Here is a 23,397-nt window from a genome sequence, read left to right on the forward strand (position 1 = left end):
AGGATGGCGCAGGGCATCAGGAAGATGGTGGCGCACACAGGTGCCTGGGCATGGCAGGGCAGCACATGGTGTGTTCTCCCCTGCATAGGGGATGTGCTGATCTTTCAAAGGCACCTGCATGCACCACGTCCCTGTAGCAAAGTCGTCACCCACTCCTGCCTGGAAGGGCTTAAAGCAGCCCAGGAGAGGGCTGTGGCAGAGAAAAGGGGGGCTGATTGGGGAAAGCAGCCTCAGCTGGGGGCCACACCCCAATCAGGCTGAGGCTGGCATAATGAGGGTCAGCTGAGGGCTGGCACCAGAAGCCAGAGAGAGAGTCTCTCTAGCTTTGAGAGGGAGGGACTGTACTGCAGGGAGCTGAGAGAAGGGACCTGGAGTGGAGTAGGGCTGGGGGAAGGCTTGGGGAGCTTTGGTCTAGAAACCCTCCAGGCTGTGGGCCTAGTGGAAGGCCAGTTAGGTAATGGGGCTGCAGGGGCAACCCATGGGTAGGCAGAGGCAGCAGGTCCAACCCCCCTTTGCCTATGATAAGTGGCTTTTACACTGCAGTCTGCCCCAGTGAGCGGAGGCTAGAGGGTGACTGGCAGTAGCCCACGACTGAGGCAAAGTGAGGCTAGAAGGTTGGGGGTTCCCCTGGGTGGGGAGACCCTGAGACTGCTAGGGTATTGCCAGGGGGCAGCACCCCAAAGACAAGGGGCACTGGGTCCTGGGAGGGACATGTTGGGGGGCAGTGGCAGCAGGACACTGGCCTGCAGAGGGCACTCCAGAGCTGGAAATGCTAATTCCCAGAGACGACCAGCAGGAGGTGCCGCAGGGGTGAGTCCTGCATGTTTACACTCCCCCACCCCATAAGTGCTGGGAGGTGGCTGGACACTACATGGAATCTCTTCTGCTCCCAGTGCAGGAGCACCCCCTCTAGTGCGGGGCCATGGCAGGACCACACGGGGTTCGGGTGACTGGACTCAGTTCCACACTGATGCTTTGTACGTTTGATGGTACTTTGTGTCTCGTCAGTGTGGCTGCCCCCGCCCCTCGAGAGTCTGTCACTTCCTCTTGTTATTGGGAGCTTTTCCATACAGCAGTTGGGGGAAGAGAAACCTTCTAAACCAGGCAGATGTGATGGTAAAGCAGGCAGGAGAGGGAGCCATCAGAACCTGCAACTACTGTTTACAGTGGACTAGATTGGAAATACACTCTGGTCCCTTTAAGTGTAAATCAGCCATGGGTCCTTCTGTTCCAGCAGACTTTTCCATCTCTCCACTGCTCCCTAATATTGGGTCCCATTCAGCCCAGCTGTAAGTGCACCCAGCCCCACTGAAGTCAGAACTGCCCCCCCCTTTACACCAGGGCTGTTGGTCCATTGAGAGTGTGTCTGTTTCCCTCCATGTTCCCTTCCTTTTCTCTCTTTACAATACCTGCCATTGCTGGGAGGCTGCCAGCTGGCCATGCTGCTGCCAGTGCTTGTTTTCTGTGGTGGCAACATGAGGTTCCCTCCAGGGGTGAGGAAGTCACAAGGATGCCACTGCCAGGCATCACTGGCTGATCTAGATGATGGGCACTTTGCTTGTTAGCAAGAAGGAGGATCCCAAAGTAGCTCATTACAAATGCGACATCCTATCAGCTGCCTGGTAATAACGATCCCCTTCTGCCTGGTAATAACCCATTTCTCCAATATTGTCCTATTAGGATACTGGGCTGAGAAAGTGCTGTCCTCCCCAACCCATTATGTCCTGTTTTCAGCTCTCATGAGCCCAGGACTTCACAATAACTCATGGCAGGCTGCTGGCAGGTCATCTCTTTTCCCTTACAATGGCAGCATCTAGTGTAGAGATCTGCCCTGGGCCTCTGATTTTATATTCTCTCGGCCTTGTCTTCATTATGAGGGAGGGGAAGATGTGTTTTTAACATGTGTTAACCAATGGTAACAGCCTAGAGAAAACTAGGAAGGCAGTTGTGGTTTTAATGTGTTAGCTGGTGTGGTATATTGAAAACTTGTTAAAATAAGTTGTCACTTTAATTCCTGCTTGCAGATAAGGGGGCTCGAGGGAAATGTGCAATTCTGCTCCTCAGCAGTGAGTCTGCAAGAGCCAGTCTGGTGCAAGGTGGGGTGAGTTGTGCTTCTCTGCCTTAGAGAGCAGCCTGCTTTGACTAGCTCTGTTTGCTTGGTGAGTATTAGATTTCTGGATTCTGGGAAATAAAATTAGGTTTGAGCAAGAGCACTTCTGTTTTGTTTCTAGCTCTGTGTGTGCTGTGAATGTAACAGCTGGTACAGGTTTATCTTGCTAGCTAGGCCATGTTAAAACAACAACTGCCTTTTCTTTACCAGGAGAGTAACATTAAAAATACCCCTTTTCTCTTTAATGCAGACATAGCCTCACCCCCTACACACAGCACCTGAATGGCCAATATTATCATCACTCATTCAGCCAAATACAACCAAATCTCTAGAGAGCAGCTATAGGCTCCCTCTGCAGCCTTTTCTGCTCCCAGCTTCCTGACTTTGTACTAGCCCTGCCTGTTCCTTCCCAGCTGGGTTCCAACATCAATCCAGAGTTACCAAATTCCCTCAGCTGTGGCCTAGCCAGTTAATTGGCCCCTTCCTCAGTCTCATTAGCCCCTGCTTGGATCTGATGAAGTGGGTTCTAGTCAACAAAAGCTTATGCCCAAATAAGTGTGTTAGTCACTAAGCCCTCGTCCAGACTAACCCGCGGCATCGGCGGGTTAAAATCGATTGCTCGGGGATCGATATATCGCGTCTAGTCTGGACGCGGTGTATCGATCCCCGAGCGCGCTTACATCGATTCCGGAACTCCATCAATCCGAACGGAGTTCCGGAATCGACACGGAGAGCCGCGGACATCGATGCAGCGCCGTCCAGACTGGTGAGTACCTCGATTTTAGAAATTCGACTTCAGCTACGTTATTCTCGTAGCTGAAGTTGCGTATCTAAAATCGATTTTAATTCCTAGTCTGGACGTGGCCTAAGATGCCTCATTGTTTTTGCTTGGCTAGTGTGGAGTGAGCACCGCATCACTTGGTCAGTTTCTAAGCAACCTAAAACTTTTAAGTGCTTCCCAATTAGCTCCTGTATTCCTTGATGGGGGTACTGTAAACCCTTATGTACAACTGGGGGCTGGGAAGAGTAAGGTGTAGTGCAGCCTTAATCTATAGAGATCAAGGCCCCCATCCTACAAACACTTACACCAGGGGTTCTCAAACTGGGGGTCAGGACCCCTCCGGGGTTGTAAGTTTATTACATGGAGGGTTGTGAGCTGTCAGCCTCCGCACCAAACCCCGCTTTGCCTCCAGCATTTATAATGGTGTTAAAAAGATAAACAAGTGCTTTTAATTTATAAGGGGGGGTTGCACTCAGAGGCTTGCTGTGTGAAAGGAGTCACCAATACAATCATCTGAGAAACACTGACTTACACACATGCTTGATTTCACTGCTGTTAGTAGTTCCACAGATGTCAATGGGAGGACTTGTGGTAGTGAAGTTAAGCATGTGAGTGTTTGCAGAATCGGGGCCCTGGATAGATTCCACAATAGGAACACCTCAGCTTTTTTTAGTAAATATTACCTGGCATGCCAATATGGCACCTGGGGAGTCAGAAAAGCTCCCCTGTGGTCTTGTACCTTTAGTTATTCTTTGATTATACAGATTTGATAAGGGAGGGAGGGAATTTAGTGATTCATGCACTAGGAATCAGAGACATGGTCTGGGAAATGAAGGGAATCAGGAGACCTGACTCTGCTACTGACTTGCTGTTTGACCATAGCCAGGTCACTTAACCTATATGTTCCTCAGTTTCTCCATGTGTCAAATGGGAATTATAATCACTTTTATAAAGAGCTGTGAGACCCTCTGATAGAAAGTGCTGTCTAATATCGGTCACCATGATATGCATAACATATTGGATCAGTGTTCAGCTGTGTCTGTTTAATTTGGGAAGGCATGTGGAAGTTACCTGTTACCCAGGGACTGTCAAAAGATTCCTCACTGGGAGAGCCAGGTGCCTGCAGTGTTGAAATGCCTCTGCCACTGTTCAGTTTTATCTGTATCTCCAGGGAGGAGATCTGCACTTGCTAGGCAATCATCCGCTTGTTTAAAAATAACCCATCTGATATTAGTAAGGGGCTAGGTGAGATTTCTACAGCTCCGAAGGGATCCGGTTTGTGGGTTGAGCAGGGAGAGAAAAAGCACAAGGGTGGTTGGTCTGTAATTTGGAAGGATCAGTGCTTTAAGGAAACAGCACCTGAGTGACAGTGTTAGTTCAGCATTATTCTCAAAGCAATGGAAACCTGATTTCTCAAGACAACTCCTATTCAGCTACATCATGTGGAGTCGAACACTAGCTAGTGAGAATATTTAGCCTTCTGTATCATCTGACATCTCTAAAGTGCTGTGCAGACATTGCCTAGTGAATCCTCCCAACCCCCCATCAGACAGAAATATGATGATCTCCATTTCACAGCCCAGGAAGCTGAGCTATAGAGGAACTTTCCTGCCTTGGTCCCCAGAGAGAATTCGGGTCAGAGATATGATTAGAGCTGAGAAGTTCCTCCCTCCTCATCTTGTGATCACACCACTAGGCCATGCTTGATTTCAAACAAAGCACAGGACAGTTCCATGAGCAGGGATGAAGTGGGTGGCCCTGCAGGCTAAGATTATAGCGTAATCCTGTCTCGCGCACTGGGATGGAACGAAGTGGATCGCTGCTGACAGTAGGGAAGAATTTTTTCTCCTTGTTCAGTATTGTGCAATCAGGCTGCTGTCTAAGGTGACTTTTATGCCTCCTCAATAACACCAAACACTGGCCACAGCCCTAGGATCACACAGCAGGACATGGACTGTTGACCTGGTTGGGGATAGCAAATGGGCCAAATTCCACACTAGTGCAGGCAGGCACTGCTCTATGGAGTTCAGTGAAGAAAAACCAGCAGCCCAGCACTGTGCCTTAGTGCTTCTGTTCTGCATTGGCCCCCGGGAGAGTGGAGTAGGGCAATTCTTCTTCTTCTTGTTTGTATTATGGTAGCACATATGCAGCTAAGGGCCAGTTGAGGATGGGGCTCCATTGAGTCAGGCACTGGCCAGCCAGAGTACGAGAGTCCCTGCCCTGGAGAGTTTCCAACCGAAACAGACCAGCCCCAAGGAGAGAAGGGGGGTAACAGATGAGCCGAGTGACAGGTGTAAATGTCACTTCGTGCTGCACGTTTTGTTTAATCGTTCAGATGGACTCTTGGGGGTGCAGGGGGATTTGCTAGATGAGACAAGGGAGGGAGCGGGGCCATAGAAGAAGGTCGGGGAGATGAGGGATGGAGCATGCGGGGCAGGGGGGGATTGGAGCTAGCAGCCAGTCAGCACAGGGGAGAGAATGCCCCACTCTTTTGCTCCCTGGTGCTGCAGAAGAGAGAGGCCCTGGCGGACAGCGAGGGGGACTCTCATTGCTCAATAGCAACCCCTCTGGCTGATTGAGATACATCTTGCCCACCTTGGCCAGAGGCTTGTGGTACTAATGCAGGTGGGAAGGTGCCCTCAAAACCTCAGAGTCGTAGCAGGCTAGGGAGGAAGAGCTGCTTGATTCCCCCTTGCAAAAGTGCCATGCCAGTTCCCCATCCCAAGCACCCAGCCCCTCACCTGTCCTTGCTAGGGAGATGCTAAGGAAGAAACTCACCTCCCAGGTGAGTGGGAGAAGGTGAGAAAGAAATGTGCAAGGCTGTCTTAGATCAGCCCCTTCGCCTTGCAATGCAGAGGCTTAGAATCATAGAATATCAGGGCTGGAAGAGACCTCAGGAGGTATCTAGTCCAACCCCCTGCTCAAAGCAGGACCAATCCCAACTAAATCATCCCAGCCAGGGCTTTGTCAAGCTGGGCCTTAAAAACCTCTAAGGAAGGAGATTCCACCACCTCCCTAGGTAACCCATTCCAGTGCTTCACCACCCTCCTAGTGAAATAGTGTTTTCTAATATCCAACCTAGACCTCCCCCACTGCAACTTGAGACCATTGCTCCTTGTTCTGTCATCTGCCACCACTAAGAACAGCAGAGCTCCATCCTCTTTGGAACCTCCCCCCCCTTTCAGGTAGCTGAAGGCTGCTATCAAATCCCCCCTCACTCTTCTCTTCTGCAGAATAAATAACCCCAGTTCCCTCAGCTTCTCCTTGTAAATCATGTGCCCCAGCCCCCTGATCATTTGCATTGCCCTCCGCTGGACTCTCTCCAATTTGTCCACATCCCTTCTGTAGTGGGGGGCCCAAAATTGGATGCAGTGCTCCAGATGTGGCCTCACCAGTGCCGAATAGAGGGGAATAATCACTTCTCTGGATCTGCTGGCAATGCCCCTACTTATACAGCCCAAAATGCCTTTACCCTTCTTGGCAACAAGGGCACATTGTTGACTCATATCCAGCTTCTCGTCCACTGTAACCCCTAGGTCCTTTGTCTCTCCTCCTCCCCATTAATTTTTTAGGGTTCTGCCAGGTATAAGGAGTATTTTCTGGCCTTCTCTGTCTTCCTGTGTGTTTAAATGCAGCATAGCTGCCCAAGTCCTGTTTCCCAAAGGTTACCTTTTCTTTCACCCTCTGCCTTCCAGTTTCTGGCCCACAAAGGGTTACGTGAGCCGCCTTGAAATGAAATCTGCTGCTGCATATTTAAAGCAGGCTCTACCTGGGGAGTGGAGAGTTGTCTTCTTCCTGGTAGGGGAGCACCAGGGAGTTGTCTCTATGTGTAGCTGAATCCCAGTGAATTTCTGCGTCTTTGAGGAGCAAACACCTCGCACGCCCCCAAGGTGAGTGTTTAATGTGGTGGGATCCGTGGCTTTGATTTAACTGGGCTGTGGTGGAGGGAGAGGGAATTCCTCCAGGCTGGCACAGAGCTGAAAAACAACCTGCTATTTCAACTCAAAAAATACAGTCTTCCCTGTGATTTTTGTCAGCACACCTCCCTAGAAGCCAGGAGAGGCAACAGAAGTGCCTTTCAGACCCTGCTGTGGTGGGTGTGTCTGAAAGTACCCAGCGCTCCCCTGGAATAGGGGGAGCAATGTTAAAAAAAGTCCTATTGACTTTTACAGGTGCTGCTTAAAGAATCAGACTTCAAGCGCTAAACTGAGGGAGGGCAGCTCTGGAACTGAATTTTGCAATTGGAACCCATCTCTAATGGCAATTTTGTAAAGGAAACTCACCTTTCACTCCTGTCAGCACCAAGTCACTGGCCACAGCTAATGATTAACAAGGGCTGAGCCCAGAGCCTGGAGGCTGAGACTTGAAATGCTGGAGGGCTTAACTGATTTTATTTCAAATCTGAGCTCTGAAGCGTTAGGCTGACTTCCCCAAAGTCTGACTTCACAGGTTCCTCATCTAACCTCCACCACATTGGTGTGTCTTGGGAGGCCTCCCTGCCCGGGCAGTGAAGCAAACAGCTCTTTGCTGTAGCCGCAAAACAGCTTGCTTGGATGTAAACAGTCTTGCTGATGACCCTGAAGCATGTTGCTGAGCAGAGGGAGGCAGAAGTAGGTGAGCTGCAGACAACAAAGGCGCTTTGGTGAAAAACAAGTTTTAAGAAATAGGCAGCTTTATGCAGAGAATGATCCAGGAGTTACTCTGGATTTACACAAGCGTAATTTAGAGCCAAATCTGCGAATGTGACAGGATACGCTCTCAGGGCCAAATCTGTGCTGCAAATAAAACTAAGTCAGAGGATCTGATTATACCACGGTTCTCACGGGTAGCGTAGATGAGACCTGATCTGAATTGAAGCCCTGTGGAAAAGTGCATGTTTGTTCAGCCACATCTCTGCTGGGCAGTAGGACAGGATAGGACAGGACAGACAGGTGTTTGTAGTGCGCCCTGTGCTCTATATACAAAGCAGGGGGCAAGCTCCCTGCCTCAGTGTGGAGCCCTCACGGCCTGTTGAGGCCTAACTCGGAGCCTGGCGGGAAAGGCACTGGGAATGGATGGTTTTTAAGAGAAGCCCCAAGACCAGATCCTCCCGGCCTCTGGTTTCCCCACACTGTTTGTTTGCACTGTGAGCTGTCAGGGTGGGACTGGGGCTGGGCTCAGAAAGTGCTTAAAGCCCAGTGACAATACTGGGTGGTGCTGGCCCCTTCCTTCTGTAGGAGCCCTGTGCCGTGGGCTGCAGTGGGAGTCAGGCCCATAGGGGTGCTGCGGGGAAGGGGGCTGCCGACCCCCCTGGCTTGAAGTGGTTCCATCACAGACCGGGTTTACAGATCGGTTCAGTGGCTCTCAGCCTCTCCCCACGCACTGTACAAACTGCTCCAGCACCGCAGCCAGGCCAGGCTGTGGTCAGTGCTCTCGAGATGCTGCTTGACTAGCAGGCTGAGAGGGTGGGGGTGGTTTCTGCAATGAAACCTGCCAAACCAGCTTCTCTGGCTGTTTGCTTGGGTGTCTTTTCTCCCTTAGTGCGGGCACCACTGCTGGTTAGTGCTTCAGTGCCCAAGGGTGGAGCAAAACTCCATCCACCAGGCCTAGGAAAACCTGTGCAGGCACTTGAATTGCTCCTGTGATCTTGCTCATCAGAGGAGGAGGAGAGGGGCAGGGGGCTGCAGATCCTTTCCCAAGGGGGGATGGGGAGGCCAAGGCTGGACTAATTGGAGGGGGGCTGCAGGTCACTAGTAAGGGGTGGTGGTAGTGCTTTGAGGTAAACTTGCTCTCACTAGAGCTAGCAATCTGAGTGTAGCCTCCTTGGAGTCCCTCCCTTGGACACTCCCATGTGCAGTGACAGCAGAGAGCCCTTTCCTGGGGACTGCATGCACGGTCCCCTCTGGGCCTCCCTTCCTCAAAACCACCGGGCATCTCTGAGCTCCCTGTGCTCGGCAGCCAGAAAAGGAGAGACTGGGGCTAGGGGCAATAGAAACTGCTCCTGACCTTGGGCAATGTAGCAGGGTGGAGAATTCTGGATGGCTCAGATGCCATTAAAACTAGCCTGTTTTAACTCCCACTGTCCCACCCTGCAGAGGAGTTTCGGGTCAAAGACTGCAGCCAGTTCAGACCTACGCTAAGAGCCTGTTGTTTGCATCTGCTTCAGCAGGTGTCTAAGCAGCTGGGCTCAGTCACTAGGCAATCTTTCTCTGTGCCACTCCCCACTGCACTTCTTTCTGGTTCCAGTCCCCCCCTAGCCACAGCCAGGGAGGGCCCAGTTCCCCAAAAGGCAAGGTGATTCTGGGGAATTCCTGCGCTCCTCCTGCAGTCCTCGCCCCGGAGCATGCTCTGCAGCCTCTCTATGGCCCTGTGCTGGGGTTAGAACAGAGGCACGCAGGGCCCAGCCTCATAGGATTTGGCCCTGCCTGTTCCTTCCTTTTTTGTTTTTAAACACCACGGTCTTCTTCTATGGCTCCTCTCTCTGATGATCAAGTGTTTTACAAAGCCTCCCTGCCCCATTTTACAGGGCGGGAGATACTCACCCGAGGTCACGGGCAGAGATGGAACTAGTGCAGGAGTCCTGACCCCAGGCTCCTGCTCTAACCACCAGACAATGCTGCCTTTGTGACAGTCTGTGAAAAGATAATTCTGTCTAGAGTGCAGCTACCCCCTCCCTTAATTTGTCCCTCTCCTTTTTGCACATCTTGCTTTCCAAGCGGTTGGCACCCCACTGAGAAGGCTTGTGGCTTTGTGGTGGACAGAACTGGACAGCTGGGATTCTAGAGCGTTTAGCCCAAACGTTCTGGGGCGTGTTTCTTTTGAAGTCAGGCTTCTGTATAAATTGGTACCCAAACTGGCTGCTTCTTTGTGCGTCTCTCCCCAGGTAGACGTGCCATCGCGCACCCGGTGGTGGCTAGCACAGCAGGGCTCTTGCAGTGTGGAAATAAAAGCTCTGCTGAAGAGTAGCAACCAAAACAAAAATGCCCCCTGCCGGTTGCCCCACAGAATATCAAACGCTAGGGAATGTTCCCACTGACAAAATCAGGGAGAAAACTGGCTTTGTGGCTAATGTGCCAGACTGGGTGGTTAGGTTCTAGCTTTGGCTCTGCCATAAACATGTGAAACCTGCTCTGTGCCTCAATTTCCTTGTCTGTAAAATGGGGATAAAACAATGGCTTACTTCACAAGGATTTAATGAGACTTACTTAATTCATGTTTGTAAAGTGCTATGAGAGCTGTGGGATGGAATTCATTAATAACAGCGAGGCTACATCACTGCCAGTCCTTATCCCTATTGTACAGATGGGAAAACTAGCAGAGAGAGAGAACAGCTTGACCCAGGTCATGCAGCCAGTCAGCAGCAGAGCTACAAACAGAACCAGGTCCCTAGGGGGGTAAACTAATACATTACTATTGTTTGGGTGGAGAGACTCTGTGGGACTGTAAGTGGAGTCTGAAAAGAAAAGATGTTGAGGTCCCTCCCCAAAGAACATCCTGATGATGTCTGGCTTAGGTATGGGTCTGTCACCTTAGTGGAATAGTGTTTTCATTGTATGTATTGCAGCAACTGTGTTTTGTATCTTGTATGCATACCCGACCTGGGGACAGAGCATTTCAGCAGCCGGAAATTGAAGCTAGACCTTTTCAGTGTGGAAATAAGCCGTAAAAAGTTAGATGGTGATTAACCATTGGTACAGCTTACCAAGACGCACAGTGGATTCTCCATTACTGAGAATCAAAACTGGATATTTTTCTTGCTGGGAATTATTTTGGGGCAATTCTCTGGTCTATGTTATACAGGAGATCCGACTAGATGATCACAATGGTCCATTCTGGCCATGGATTCTATGGATCTATGAAAAGTCCTTGAAGTGAACAGTGGGTCATGTCTTGATGGCAGAGACTAGAATAGAAATGAAATACTTGTGTAGGGCCTGGGCAGAAAATCCCCAGGGTTCCCTAGAAATGAAGTGTCTCTGAGATCCTCCTCACTGTTCCAGGTGGTGATCAGATCCTGACAGTTGATAAGGCCTGTGCAGTGCCTATGAGCTCAGAACAGATGCAGGGACTCCAGATAATTATTAAACAATCCATAACAGACACAGACAGACAGGACTGACTCCTGTCGGAATAACTGGAGTCCTTTTTGGTAAAGAACTGGTGGTTCATCCTTTTGTTGACCTGTCTGATCTTGTTTCTTACCCTGGCACCACCTGTGACTGATTGCATGCACATCTCATCCATGGCTCTTCTCCCAGGAACCTGCCTGTGGATTTTCATGCAGGCAATGAGAACCATCTTGTTGGTTGGTTTTATTTATAATTTTGTATTCAGTTTTTCAAATACAATAAATATACCAGATCCATCATAATACAAAAGTAAAGCCAGTTAGGATAAAAGCGGGGAAGTAACATATCTATGGTCAGAGTCTACATTAATCATAGACCTCTTAAAGAGTCCTTCCAAATTGCTTTGAATTTTTCAGGCAACCCCTTTCTGCAGTGCCAGTTGTTCATTAGCTGTGAGGTCAGCTGTATCACAGAGCCAGGCATCAATATTTGGTGAGGCCTGACCATTTTTGCAGGATTAACTTTTTAGCAATCAGGAACCATGCTGCCTTGTTACCAGGTAATCTCCGTGTATCAGGAATATATACAAGAATGAAACTTAAGGGGGAGGGCTCCAATTTAGCATCCAATATCAAATTGGTTCTTTGACCCACCTCATACCAGAAATTCTTGATACAGGGCACTCCCAAAACATATGAGCTAATGTAACCCCAAGGGAGTTACATTTCCAACAGTGGTCAGCATTTATGAGATCCATTACCATTAGCCTATGTGAGGACAACTATATTCAAAACAGTGTCTTTTGGTGAATAAGCTGTAGTCTCAGGTCTATAGTTGCTTTTTAAACATTAGATAAAATGGTGTTCCACTGGGCCAGAGCTAGCTCCATATCCAAATTTCTGTCCCAAGCAACTCTCAAATTAGCAAACTTTGGCAGAGTTCTTTGGCCCAGACAATCATAAAAGGATACCACTGGCTGAGAAAATCCAGGGCGTTTCCTTCAAAATGTTCTGAAGCTTTCAATATATCCAGTGCAAATATATGTACAAGTCAATACTTTAACTGAAAAGATTTGCATGCTACGGAGCAGGGTTTGCCAAATTGTTGCTGAAGATCTACAAATGGTTTAAATTTATCATTGTGACAGTCATAATTCCTGTGGCCATCCAGTCCCTCCACGGCAAAGTTTTGCCACTGATTTTTAAAGATAGGATTGTTCCAGAGTAGATTACTACATCTACATGGAAAAATAGGTGGAAGTAGAATGTTTTAGGTAAGTTTGACCAAGCTTGCCTCACAAATGCTATTGAGAGTACTCTGGCGCCAGCAAATCTATAATAACTTGATCCTACAGTGCTTGAAAGTGGGGGAGAGGATACCAATTCTTGTTGAGTCTGAACCTGGGTGGGGTCTGTGTGGTTATATCCCACAGCCACAAAGATGCCGGGCTTAACAAAAAGGAGATAAGATCATTTTCCAAGTTGAGAAAATGAAATCCTCCCAGAGATAGGGGGAGCTGTAATTTGTTCAGAGTCAATCTAGGTTTCTTACCTGCACCCCAAAGGAATATTCTGAAAATATTATTGAATTTTCTTAAAATGAGTTTGAGGAATAGGAGATAACAAAATTCTGGGAAGGACGTTCATTGTCAGTATATTAATGTTGTCCAACAAACAAACTGAGGGTTAACACACTATCTCCCTAAATTATCAGCCACTTGGGCATTAATTGGATCTATATTTATCTTAGGGATGTCCAGAATAATTTTGAGAATTGATATTCTAAAATCTTTCATAGAAGATTATTGCCCTTGAAATTCCCAATTTGAGGAAAGGCCTTTGTGGGCATTTTTGTTAATGCCTAAAATTTCTGATTTTTCTCCCCCAATTAATTTTATATCCTGAGGAGTAGGATTGTTTAGTTTGGAAAAGAGAAGACTGAGAGGGGACATGATAGCAGTTTTCAGGTATCTAAAAGGGTGTCATCAGGAGGAGGGAGAAAACTTGTTCACCTTAGCCTCCAATGATAGAACAAGAAGCAATGGGCTTAAACTGCAGCAAGGGAGATTTAGGCTGGACATTAGGAAAAAGTTCCTAACTGTCAGGGTAGTCAAACACTGGAATAGATTGCCTAGGGAAGTTGTGGAATCTCCATCGCTGGAGATATTTAAGAGTAGGTTAGATAAATGTCCATCAGGGATGGTCTAGACAGTATTTGGTCCTGCCATGAGGGCAGGGGACTGGACTCGATGACCTCTCGAGGTCCCTTCCAGTCCTAGAGTCTATGAGTCTATGAGTCTAAACTTATTAATAGTGGTTAGAAGGTTAGGAATGGTAACCTCAGGCTTAGACACGAATACAAGAGTATCAGCCACAACATAGAGCCTAATTTTGTGCTCTTTTCGGCCCACCTTGATCCCGTTAATATGATGATTCGCTCGGATGGCAATGGCTAAAGGTTTTAGAGCTAAATCAAACAGAAGAGGAAGAAGGGAGTAGCCAGGCCTTGGCTCACTCTGTAATGGAAATGGGGTGGAAATAAAACCATTGGTAACAACCCTGGCAGTTGGGTTAGAGTATAAAAGATTAATCCAAGCAATACGTGGGTCACCAAATTCAAATTTTGCTGAAGCAGGGAAAAGATAGTCCCAGACTATGCAGTCAAAGGCCTTTTAGCTGTCATTTCTTTACACACCAGAGTTTTAGAATCTCTCAAAGTGGCAATAATATCAATCAGTCGATGCAAATTATCTGAGCTAAGTCTATTATAAGTAAACCTACCTGATTTATATGTATAATATGGGCTTGGACAAAGTTCTCTCATACAGCAAGAACTTTAGCTAACATTTTAGCATCACAATTGATTAAAGAAATTGGCCTGTAATTACTATATAGTTCAAGGTCTTTCCCAGGTTAGGAATAACAGAAATTATAGCTTCTTTAAGAGTAGGTGGGAGGGTTAGCTCATCCTTGGCCTCAGTGAACATATTCAATAATTTAGGTGTTAACGTTTCAGATAACATTTTGTAAAATTCAGTTGGGAAACCATCTGCACTGGGACTCTTTATTTCTGTTCTAGCCTGAGTCAGTTCTGTGATTTCTAGAGAAGCATCTAAAAGTTCCTTCTGACAGTCAGAGATCTGTGGCAGAGACAGCCCACTAAAGCTATCTAGGTTACCTTTACTGATGCCCTCATCAGCTACATAAAACTGTTGAAATTCTTTTAATATCTGACTGTTGTATATAATTTATTGTTGCTGTTTGTGATAGTAACACTCTTCTTTCAGTTAGCTTTTTGCTTAAGTCTATATGCCAAATTCCCAGAAGTTTTGCTTCAAACAGATTACAGCAAACTCAGCCTTTTGGGACAGATGTTTGTTGATTTCATGTTTTAGATTAGAGGTGGGCAAGCTTTTTCCATCTGGGTTTGGAAATTGTATGGCAGGTGTGACAAAGTTCCTCTTCTACCTTGGTGGGTCCTGCGCTTATTGGCAGATTGCTCACCTCAGTGATCTCCCCATAGTCTGGATCAACTCCTCTTGTGTCTGATCAGAAGTTTGGAGGGAACCTGGGCCCACCCTCTACTCCAGGTTCCAGCCCAGGGCCCTGTGGATTGTAGCTGTCTATAGTGCCTCTTGTAACAGCTGTGTGACAGCTACACCTCCCTGGGCTACTTCCCCATGGCCTCCTCCAAACACCTTCTTTATCCTGACCACAGAACCTTCCTCTTGGTGTCTGATAACACTTGTACTCCTTAGTCCTCCAGCAGCACACCCTCTCACTCTCAGCTCCTTGTGTCTCTTGCTCCCAGCTGCTCACACGCACTTCCTCTCCTCTGGCTCCTCCTCTGCCTGACTGGAGAGAGCTCCTTTTAAAACCCAGGTGCCCTGATTAGCCTGCCTTGATTGGCTGCAGGTGATCTAATCAGCCTGTCTGCCTTAATTGGTTCTAGCAGGTTCCTGATTACTCTAGTGCAGCCCCTGCTCTGGTCACTCAGGGAACAGAAAACTACTCTCTTAGTGACCAGTATATTTGCCCTCTACCAGACTCCTGTACCCCACTGGCCTGGGTCTGTCACATAGGCCATGAAAGCTCATGAAAGTGGGGTTGGGGTGCAGGAGGCAGTGAGGATTCTGGCTGGGGGTGTGGCCTCTGGGGTAAGGCCAGAAATGAGCAGTTTAGAGTGCAGGAGGGGACTCCGGGCAGTGGCAAGGAACTGGAATATGGGAGGGTGTGAGGGCCCCAGCTGGGGATGCAGGCTCTGGGGTAGGGCTTGGGATGAGGAGTTTGGGGTTCAGGAGGATGCTCTGAGCTGGGATTGAGGGGTTCAGAGCATGGGAGAGGGATTGGGACTGGGTGGGGGCGCATGAGGGGCTCAGGGGTGCAGTCTCCATTTGGCACTTGCCTCAGGCAGCTCCCAGAAGCAGCGGTATGTCTCTCCTCCAGCTCCTATGTGGAGGCGCGGCTGCATGGCTCTGCACACTGCCCTGTCTGCAGGCACCGCCTCTGCAGTTCCCATTGGCCACAGTACTCAGCCAATGGGAGGTGCTTGTGGGGCATGCCTCTGCTTCCTGGGAGCAATGCGGAGTGACCCCCAACCCTGCTCCCTGGCTGGAGCAGGGCAAACCCCCAACCCCGCTCCCCAGCGTGAGCTTGAGGGTCGGATTAAATCAGCTGGTGGGCTGGATGTTGTCCACAGGCTGTAGTTTGCCCACCCTTGTCTTAGACTGAGGGTTCTGAGCTCCTCTCCAAAGGGAGAAGTACTGTCTTTATCCAAGGCCTCAATTTCATCCTCAAGTGTATCAAGTTTGTGTGTTCTCAGTTTCTCTTTAATGGTGGCATAAGAGATGATACAACCTCCGATGACGGCTTTAAAAGCTTCCCAAAGTGCAGCTGATGAACTGCTCAACTCCTGCTAGAGAGAGTTAACAAGTGATGGATCACACAGCAGAAAGGTCTTTAGTCTCCACATTTTCGTTGGGGGTGCCTACCCTGGAGTCCTCAAAGATGCATGTATAGCAGTATGGTCAGATATAACAATATAACAACATAATTGATCAAGTCCTGTGACACTAAAATAATCTAGTCTGAATATATTGAATGAGCAGCAGGGGAAAAAACTATTAAAAAACTCTGACTATGAGATCATCCAATTTCCACACATCTTGGAAACCTAAGTCAGCCAGGAATGTCTGAAGTACCTTATGAGTCGTAGCATTTATTACGGAGACGGAGAAGATTTATCAAGGACTGAGTCTAGAGTTTCATTAGGCTCCAGCTATGATAATAGGACAATGGCTCTTTTCATTTATACTCATAAAAAATTTGGGATCATTCTGGTTTGACCCATAGAGATTGCCAGGGATGATTATAGAATTGCTAATTTCCATCTTGTGGACAGTAAATCTGCCATAATTTCAGACCTTGTGCTCAGAATATTAATATTCAACTGTAAGCAGAGTCAGGATAAGCTCTACCCTGACATCTGGTGGAAAGAATGTCAGAGAGTGTATTTGCATAGGCACGCCCACCCTATCCCAGACTCCCAAGCTGTGGGATTGCTTGGTGACAAATTGCTCACCCTCAGTTGGGTGGTACTGGCTAGACATGGGACATGGGTTCCAAAACCCAGAGAATTGAGAGAGGCTGGGGACAGGTATTTGTGCCTGGTGGTGCAGGCTCCTTGTGGAGCTAGAAGCACCAGTTGCACCCCCTCCTCTCTCCACTGTGGAATGTCAGAGTTGATTTTTTATTTCCTTAAGAATCCAGATACAGGTTACTGAGCTGAAATCACTTTGGGCTAATGGTGCACTAGCACTGGGGCTCCCCTACTATGAGCTGGAATCACTAAGAGTTGAAATCACAAAAAAGCTGAAATGACTGAGCTGAGAGCACTGAGCATTGTGCTAACTAGTGGGGGAGCCTGAAGATATGCTGTGGAACAGAGCGGCTGGTGGAGCGGAGCAGTTGCGGGGATGGCTGGAGCGGATCATGGGACAGCTGGTGGCAGCAGAGTGGAGTAGCTGTGGGACGGGTGGAGCGGCCCACAGAGTGAGCAGAGCCGAGCAGTTTTGCAGAGCAGCTCATGGAGCAGAGCAGCTGGTGGAGCGGAGCAGTTCCTGAGGATGGCTGGAGGAGCAGAGTGGAGCAGCTGGTAAAGCGGAGCAGTTCGTGGAGAAGGCGGAAGCAGAACCCACGGAGAGGCAGGGCAGTTGGCCCCGGACCACGTAAGGTGCCCCTTTCTACCCAGGCTGGGGGGGGGGGACCTCTACAGATAGACTCTTGAACTCTGGGGTGGCATTGACCAGAGACTTTTGGGTTGTTGGACTTTGGGGTGATTGGACTTAAAACCCTAAGCGGAAAAAGGACAGTGGTAAACGTACTTGGAGGTGGGTTTTTGTTTATGGTTTGTGTTATAACCCTGTTTGTGGTGTTTCTCCAATGGGATGCCGCATTGATTCCTTCCTTTATTAAAAAAGATTTTGCTACACTCAGACTCCGTGCTTGCGAGAGGGGAAGTATTGCCTCCTAGAGGCGCCCAGGGGGGTGTGGTATGTGAGTGTCCCAGGTCACTGGGTGGGGGCTCGAGCCGGTTATGCATTGTGTTACTGAAACGGATCCCCTGGATACTGAACCCGGCCCTTGTTGCTGCCAACTAGAGGGGCAGAAGGGTTACATTTTTGGGGGCTCGTCCGGGATCCCTGGGTCAGTACCCCTCGCAAGCACTTGTTGAGTGTTCCACTGTATTGGGAAATAATTATGTTTATATTTTGAGGAAACTACTGTTTGTATAATGGCTAATATGTCGGGTTTGTTGGGCCCCAGTCCTGCAGCCTCTAGCTCAGGGGCGGCAGACTCAGCCTATGATTGGGCAAAAGCACTGGGGCATATATTGGAAAAGATTGTGTTGGCCTATGCTACGTCAAACTCTTGTCGTAAGTTAAGGTTATTTGATGGGGAAGAGGAGTTTGAACTCTGGTCGGAGCATACTACTGAAATGCTGCGGGAGTGGGCCGTACCCGATGTAGAAAAGCGACGATGTCTAATAGAGAGCCTTAGTGGCCCAGCATTAGATGTAATTCGCACCCTGAAGCTCACTGACCCTGAGGTCAGTGTGAAGGACTGCCTAGAGGCCCTTGATAATACCTTTGGGAGCGTAGAGGGCCCTGAGGACAGTTACTGTAAATTCATTAATTCCCGACAGCAAAGGGGTGAGAAAATTTCAGCCTATATACAGAGGCTGGAGAGACTACTTCAGAGAGCTGTTATGAGGGGAGCAGTGACTGCTGAGCAGATGGATCAGACCAGACTGGCTCAAGTTGTAAGAGGGACTCAGTATTGGAACCCAATCCTACTTCATCTCCGACTAAGAGAACGGCAGGAACATCCCCCAAGTTACTCCCAGCTGATAAAGGAGGTCAGGGAAGAAGAAGAAAGGCAGGCAGCCAGCGAGTGTTGGGAAGCCCAAACATTGGAACAAGCCAGTACGACGCCACCGCCAATGGCCAGTGTACTGATGGTGAGCACCACAGAGGAACTTGCCCAACAAATGCAGGTCCTGACAGAACGGATAGCTGAGCTGCAAAGCATCATTGACCAAGCTAAGACTTCCAGGAATAAGGAGCCTCAGACTGTGATGATAGAGAAGTCAGTATCTAGAGTCACCGTCCCACCTCGCCGAATGGAGAAAGGACACTTCTTTTGCTATCGGTGTGGTCAGGATGGGCACAGTGCTGCTAACTGCCATAAGGAAGAGAACCCCTCTTTAGTGTATGAAAAGCTGAGGATCAGTTGGGAGAGATCCAGTAGCTGCCAGAAGGTCCGGGGACGGAGACCACCTAGGCCTAGAGGATTTGAAGATTCCCCCAGAAGAGACCAACCAGCCGGGATCCCTGCAGGACTGATAGGGCCTCGAGCAGAGGTCATGGTGAGGATTGAAGGGGCGGAGTGTAAAGCCGTGCTTGACACTGGATCTCAAGTGACTATTATATTTCAGTCATTCTACCAACAGATGCTTAGGCACCTGCCCATACAGCCACTGACTGGCATTGGTCTGTGTGGCCTCAGCATGGATGAATACCCTTATCAGGGCTATGTCATAGTACACCTGGAATTCCCAGAAGAGATTGCTGGGGTAAGACAGGAGGTGGACACTGCAGCTTTAATATGCCCTGACCCCAAAGGAGCCTCTGATGTGTCTGTGCTAATAGGGACCAACTCCAGCCTCTTTAGGATACTGGCCGATTACTGCAGACAGCGAGCAGGAGACCAATATCTGAATACCTTGGTGATACACACACACTGTGCCGAGGCTTACAGAAAAATTGAGGACACGAGAAAAGTGATGCCTGATTTGCCAGTCGGAGCACTGAGGTATGCGGGCCCGGTCCCTTTAGTGGTGCCTGCCATGTCAGAAAAGGAGGTGATTGTCAGGAGTACCTGCCTAAAAGGCAGTAAGGGAACATTAGCTGTGGTAGAGCAGCCAACCAAGGGAGGGCTCCCAGAAGGAGTGCTGGTTCTCAGCGGAGTCATAACCCTACCTGCTGAAGCCCAGGAGGAGGTGACGATACTGGTTGCTAATGAAACACGCCGTGATGTGTTTGTAAAACCAGGGCAGAAGATTGCAGACATTTTTGAGCCTGAAAGCGTTGTGAGACCCCAGTGTGAAGCTGAAGTTCCAATGATAGATCCTGCGAAGTTTGACTTCGGGGACTCACCGCTGTCTGAGGAGTGGAAGGATCGCCTGAGGAAGAAGCTTTGCGAGAGATCCAAAGTGTTCTCACTACATGAGTGGGACGTGGGATGTGCAAAGGGAGTGGAACACCATATCAGGCTACAAGATCCCCGACCCTTCAGGGAGAGGTCTAGAAGGATTGCCCTCTCTGAGATGGAAGACGTGCGCCATCATCTTCAAGAGCTGATCGCGAATGGTATCATCACAGAGTCACGAAGCCCCTATGCCTCACCCATTGTGGTCGTTCGTAAGAAGAGTGGAAAAATCCGAATGTGTATTGACTACCGCACCCTAAACAGGCGCACTACAGTTGATCAGTACACCATGCCTCGAGTACAAGATGCCTTGGACTGTTTGCTGGGTAGTCAGTGGTTCTCTGTGTTGGATCTTCGGAGTGGATACTACCAGATCCCTCTAGGTGAAGAAGATAAGGAGAAGACAGCCTTCATCTGCCCATTAGGGTTTTATCAGTTCGAACGCATGCCCCAAGGGATTTCAGGAGCACCGGCCACATTTCAACGTCTTATGGAAAAAGTCGTGGGAGACATGAATTTACTGCAGGTTTTAGTTTACTTGGATGACCTGATTGTGTTTGGAAGAACCCTGGAGGAACATGAAGAAAGACTTCTTAAAGTGCTTGACAGGTTGGAGGCATACGGTTTGAAGCTTTCAATTGATAAATGCCAGTTCTGCCAAACCTCAGTGAAGTATGTAGGTCACATCGTGTCCCAAGAGGGTGTGAGTACTGACCCCGATAAAATAGAAGCACTCACTACCTGGCCACGTCCCATTAACTACAGAGAACTCAAGACATTTCTTGGATTTAGTGGTTACTACCGCAGATTTGTGAAGAACTATGCTACGATCGTAAAACCTCTGAATGATCTTACCAGGGGATACCAGTCCAACAAGAACAAATCTAAGACCCAGAATAAGCGGAGGCCTCCAAAGCCGCCTTTGCAGAGACACTATGGCCCCTTCGAACCATTTGGGCCGCGGTGGGATGAAAGATGTGAGAGAGCTTTTCGGGAAATCATTACTCGCTTAACTCATGCTCCCGTCCTAGTCTTTGCTGACCCAAGCAAACCTTTTATCCTGCATACTGATGCCAGTTTGGAGGGTCTGGGAGCAGTACTGTATCAGGAAGTGGAAGGCAAACGCAAACCGGTAGCCTTTGCCAGCCGAGGACTGTCTGACAGTGAAACTCGCTACCCCATCCACAAGCTAGAGTTCTTGGCCTTGAAATGGGCCATCACTGAGAAATTCCGAGACTACTTGTACGGTGCTCAGTTCCAGGTGTGGACAGACAACAACCCACTGACCTATGTGTTAACAAGTGCTAAATTGGATGCTACAGGCCAGAGATGGGTGGCCGCCTTGGCTAGCTATGAGTTCAGCATTCAATACCGATCAGGGAGGAGCAATGTAGATGCAGATGCCTTGTCCAGACGTCCGCAGGCACCTGATGTCGCTGTGATACCCACGGATGGCGTGAGAGCTATTTGCAGTGTGAGTCGCCGAGAGCCGGAGTCCCCTGAGAGCCTTCATGGATGTGTTGCTGAAGCTTTGGGCCTACCCCCTGAAGGCGTGCCTTCTGCTTCAGTGAACTATATTGCTTTGGACCAATCTCCTTTGCCCATGCTCAATACGGCTGACTGGCAAGAGGCCCAACTACAAGATGCTGACATTCGTGATACACTACTTGCCAAAAGAGAGGGGCGAGGCCCAGCTGAGGTTGTCCCACCTACCCCAGAGGGCAAACTACTATTGAGAGAATGGACCAAACTAAAACTGATTCAGGGAGTGCTACACCGCACGACCACAGACCCTCTACAAAAGCAACGGAATCAACTAGTACTGCCAAAAGATTACAGAGCCCTGGCCATGAGGGCCCTGCATGATGACTTTGGACATTTAGGGATGGAGAGGACCCTGGAACTTATCCGCAGTAGATTCTATTGGCCACGGATGGCTGAAGATGTTCGCCGGAAATGTGAGACCTGCGCGCGATGTGTGCAAAGGAAAACTCTGCCCACGAGGGCTGCATATCTGAAGAACATCACCAGCAACAAACCTCTGGAGCTGGTTTGCATTGATTTCTTGTCTTTAGAAGTGGACAAGAGGAATATTGGGAACATCCTAGTAGTGACCGACCATTACACGCGATATGCGCAGGCATATCCCACACGTGATCAGAAGGCCACTACCGTCGCTCGAGTACTATGGGAAAAATATTTCTCAGTTTATGGATTCCCAGCCCGGATACACTCGGATCAGGGACGAGACTTTGAGAGTCACCTTCTGAAGGAGGTGCTGAGGATAGCAGGAATTAAAAAGTCAAGGACAACGCCTTATCACCCACAGGGTGACCCTCAGCCAGAGAGGTTCAACCGAACCCTTTTAGATATGTTAGGGACTTTGCGGCCAGAGCAGAAGGCAACCTGGAGCCAACATGTCGCATTTCTAGTGCACGCCTACAACGCCACAAAGAACGACGCTACGGGAGTCACCCCATATCTCTTAATGTTTGGGCGAGAACCAAGATTACCCATAGACCTGTGCTTTGGTGTATCCGAGGATGGAGATAGCTATGAAACTCACCAGCAATATCTATCCCGTCTACGAGAAAAGCTGCGGGATGCTTATCACTTAGCTACATCTGCAGCTCAGAAGAATGCAGGCCGCAACAAACATCGATATGATGCTAGGGTACGTCTGCAAGAGCTCCAGCCAGGGGACAGAGTCCTGCTGCGAAATTTGGGTATTGCTGGCAAACACAAGATAGCTGACAGATGGAAGGCAATACCTTACTTAGTGATGGAAAAGCTAGGAGACCTGCCGGTCTACAAGATAAAACCTGAAGAGGGTCCAGGGCAGACCAAAACCGTGCATAGAAACCTTTTGCTCCCTGTGGGAGAATTGGTAGGCAGCCCTTATGAGATGGGCCACAACAGGGCAACTGGGCAGAACGAAGGTGCTGTACCAAAGCTGCCTTCCAATGTGGACAGCCGGCCTCCTGCAGCTAACCTACCCCTACTCGGCACATCTGACAGTGAGTCTGAGGAGGAAGACACAACCATGGTGTATCCTGGGATGAAGACAAGATTTCAGTCTCGATCCGCTGAATCAGAAGAGAGCACATCCTCTTCCACCCTAAACCCTATGGCAGAAGTATTTAGGCCCATTCCTGACACCCCTGAGCCACTGGTGGAACCCCCGTGTAATGAATTACACAGGCTATTGGACAGTGGTGACATACAGATGGAGGATGTCCAGAGCACCTGCGACCTTCCACTGTTAGAACTACAAATGCAGGAGCCTATGCCAGTATCTGAGGGGAACTCACAGGAAACCTTCCCATCTGGCACTCAAGAGGATGTCCCCTCTACCATAGCAACAGAGATTCTCAATAGGCGAGACAGAGTAATAAGACCAGTGAAACGGTTAACTTACGATGCACCTGGGGTGATTAGTGAGGAGCCTATACATTTAGCACACAGGTTTGTGAAAGCTAAAGTGGGCTGTCTAATGCCTTTTGGAGGGGACCAATAAGTTGGTACAGTAGGGAATGTGATTTGTCGGGACGACAAATTCTTGGCTGGGGGGAGGATGTAAGCAGAGTCAGGATAAGCTCTACCCTGACATCTGGTGGAAAGAATGTCAGAGAGTGTATTTGCATAGGCACGCCCACCCTATCCCAGACTCCCAAGCTGTGGGATTGCTTG

At 49.0% G+C, this 23,397-nt stretch overlaps 1 protein-coding gene across 1 annotated transcript in view; it reads left to right on the forward strand.

The window, feature by feature from the left end:
- The first annotated feature begins 6,709 nt into the window (after positions 1 to 6,709).
- TJP3 (tight junction protein 3) overlaps positions 6,710 to 23,397 on the forward strand; it is a 63,386-nt gene continuing 46,698 nt past the window's right edge. Inside the window, exon 1 of the mRNA XM_030540700.1 lies at positions 6,710 to 6,781. The gene's annotated coding sequence lies outside the window, so the exon portion shown is untranslated. The remainder of the gene's footprint in view (positions 6,782 to 23,397) is intronic.

This window comes from Gopherus evgoodei, chromosome 22, assembly GCF_007399415.2.
Source record: "Gopherus evgoodei ecotype Sinaloan lineage chromosome 22, rGopEvg1_v1.p, whole genome shotgun sequence".
In the NCBI taxonomy this organism is placed as follows: Eukaryota; Metazoa; Chordata; order Testudines; family Testudinidae; genus Gopherus; species Gopherus evgoodei.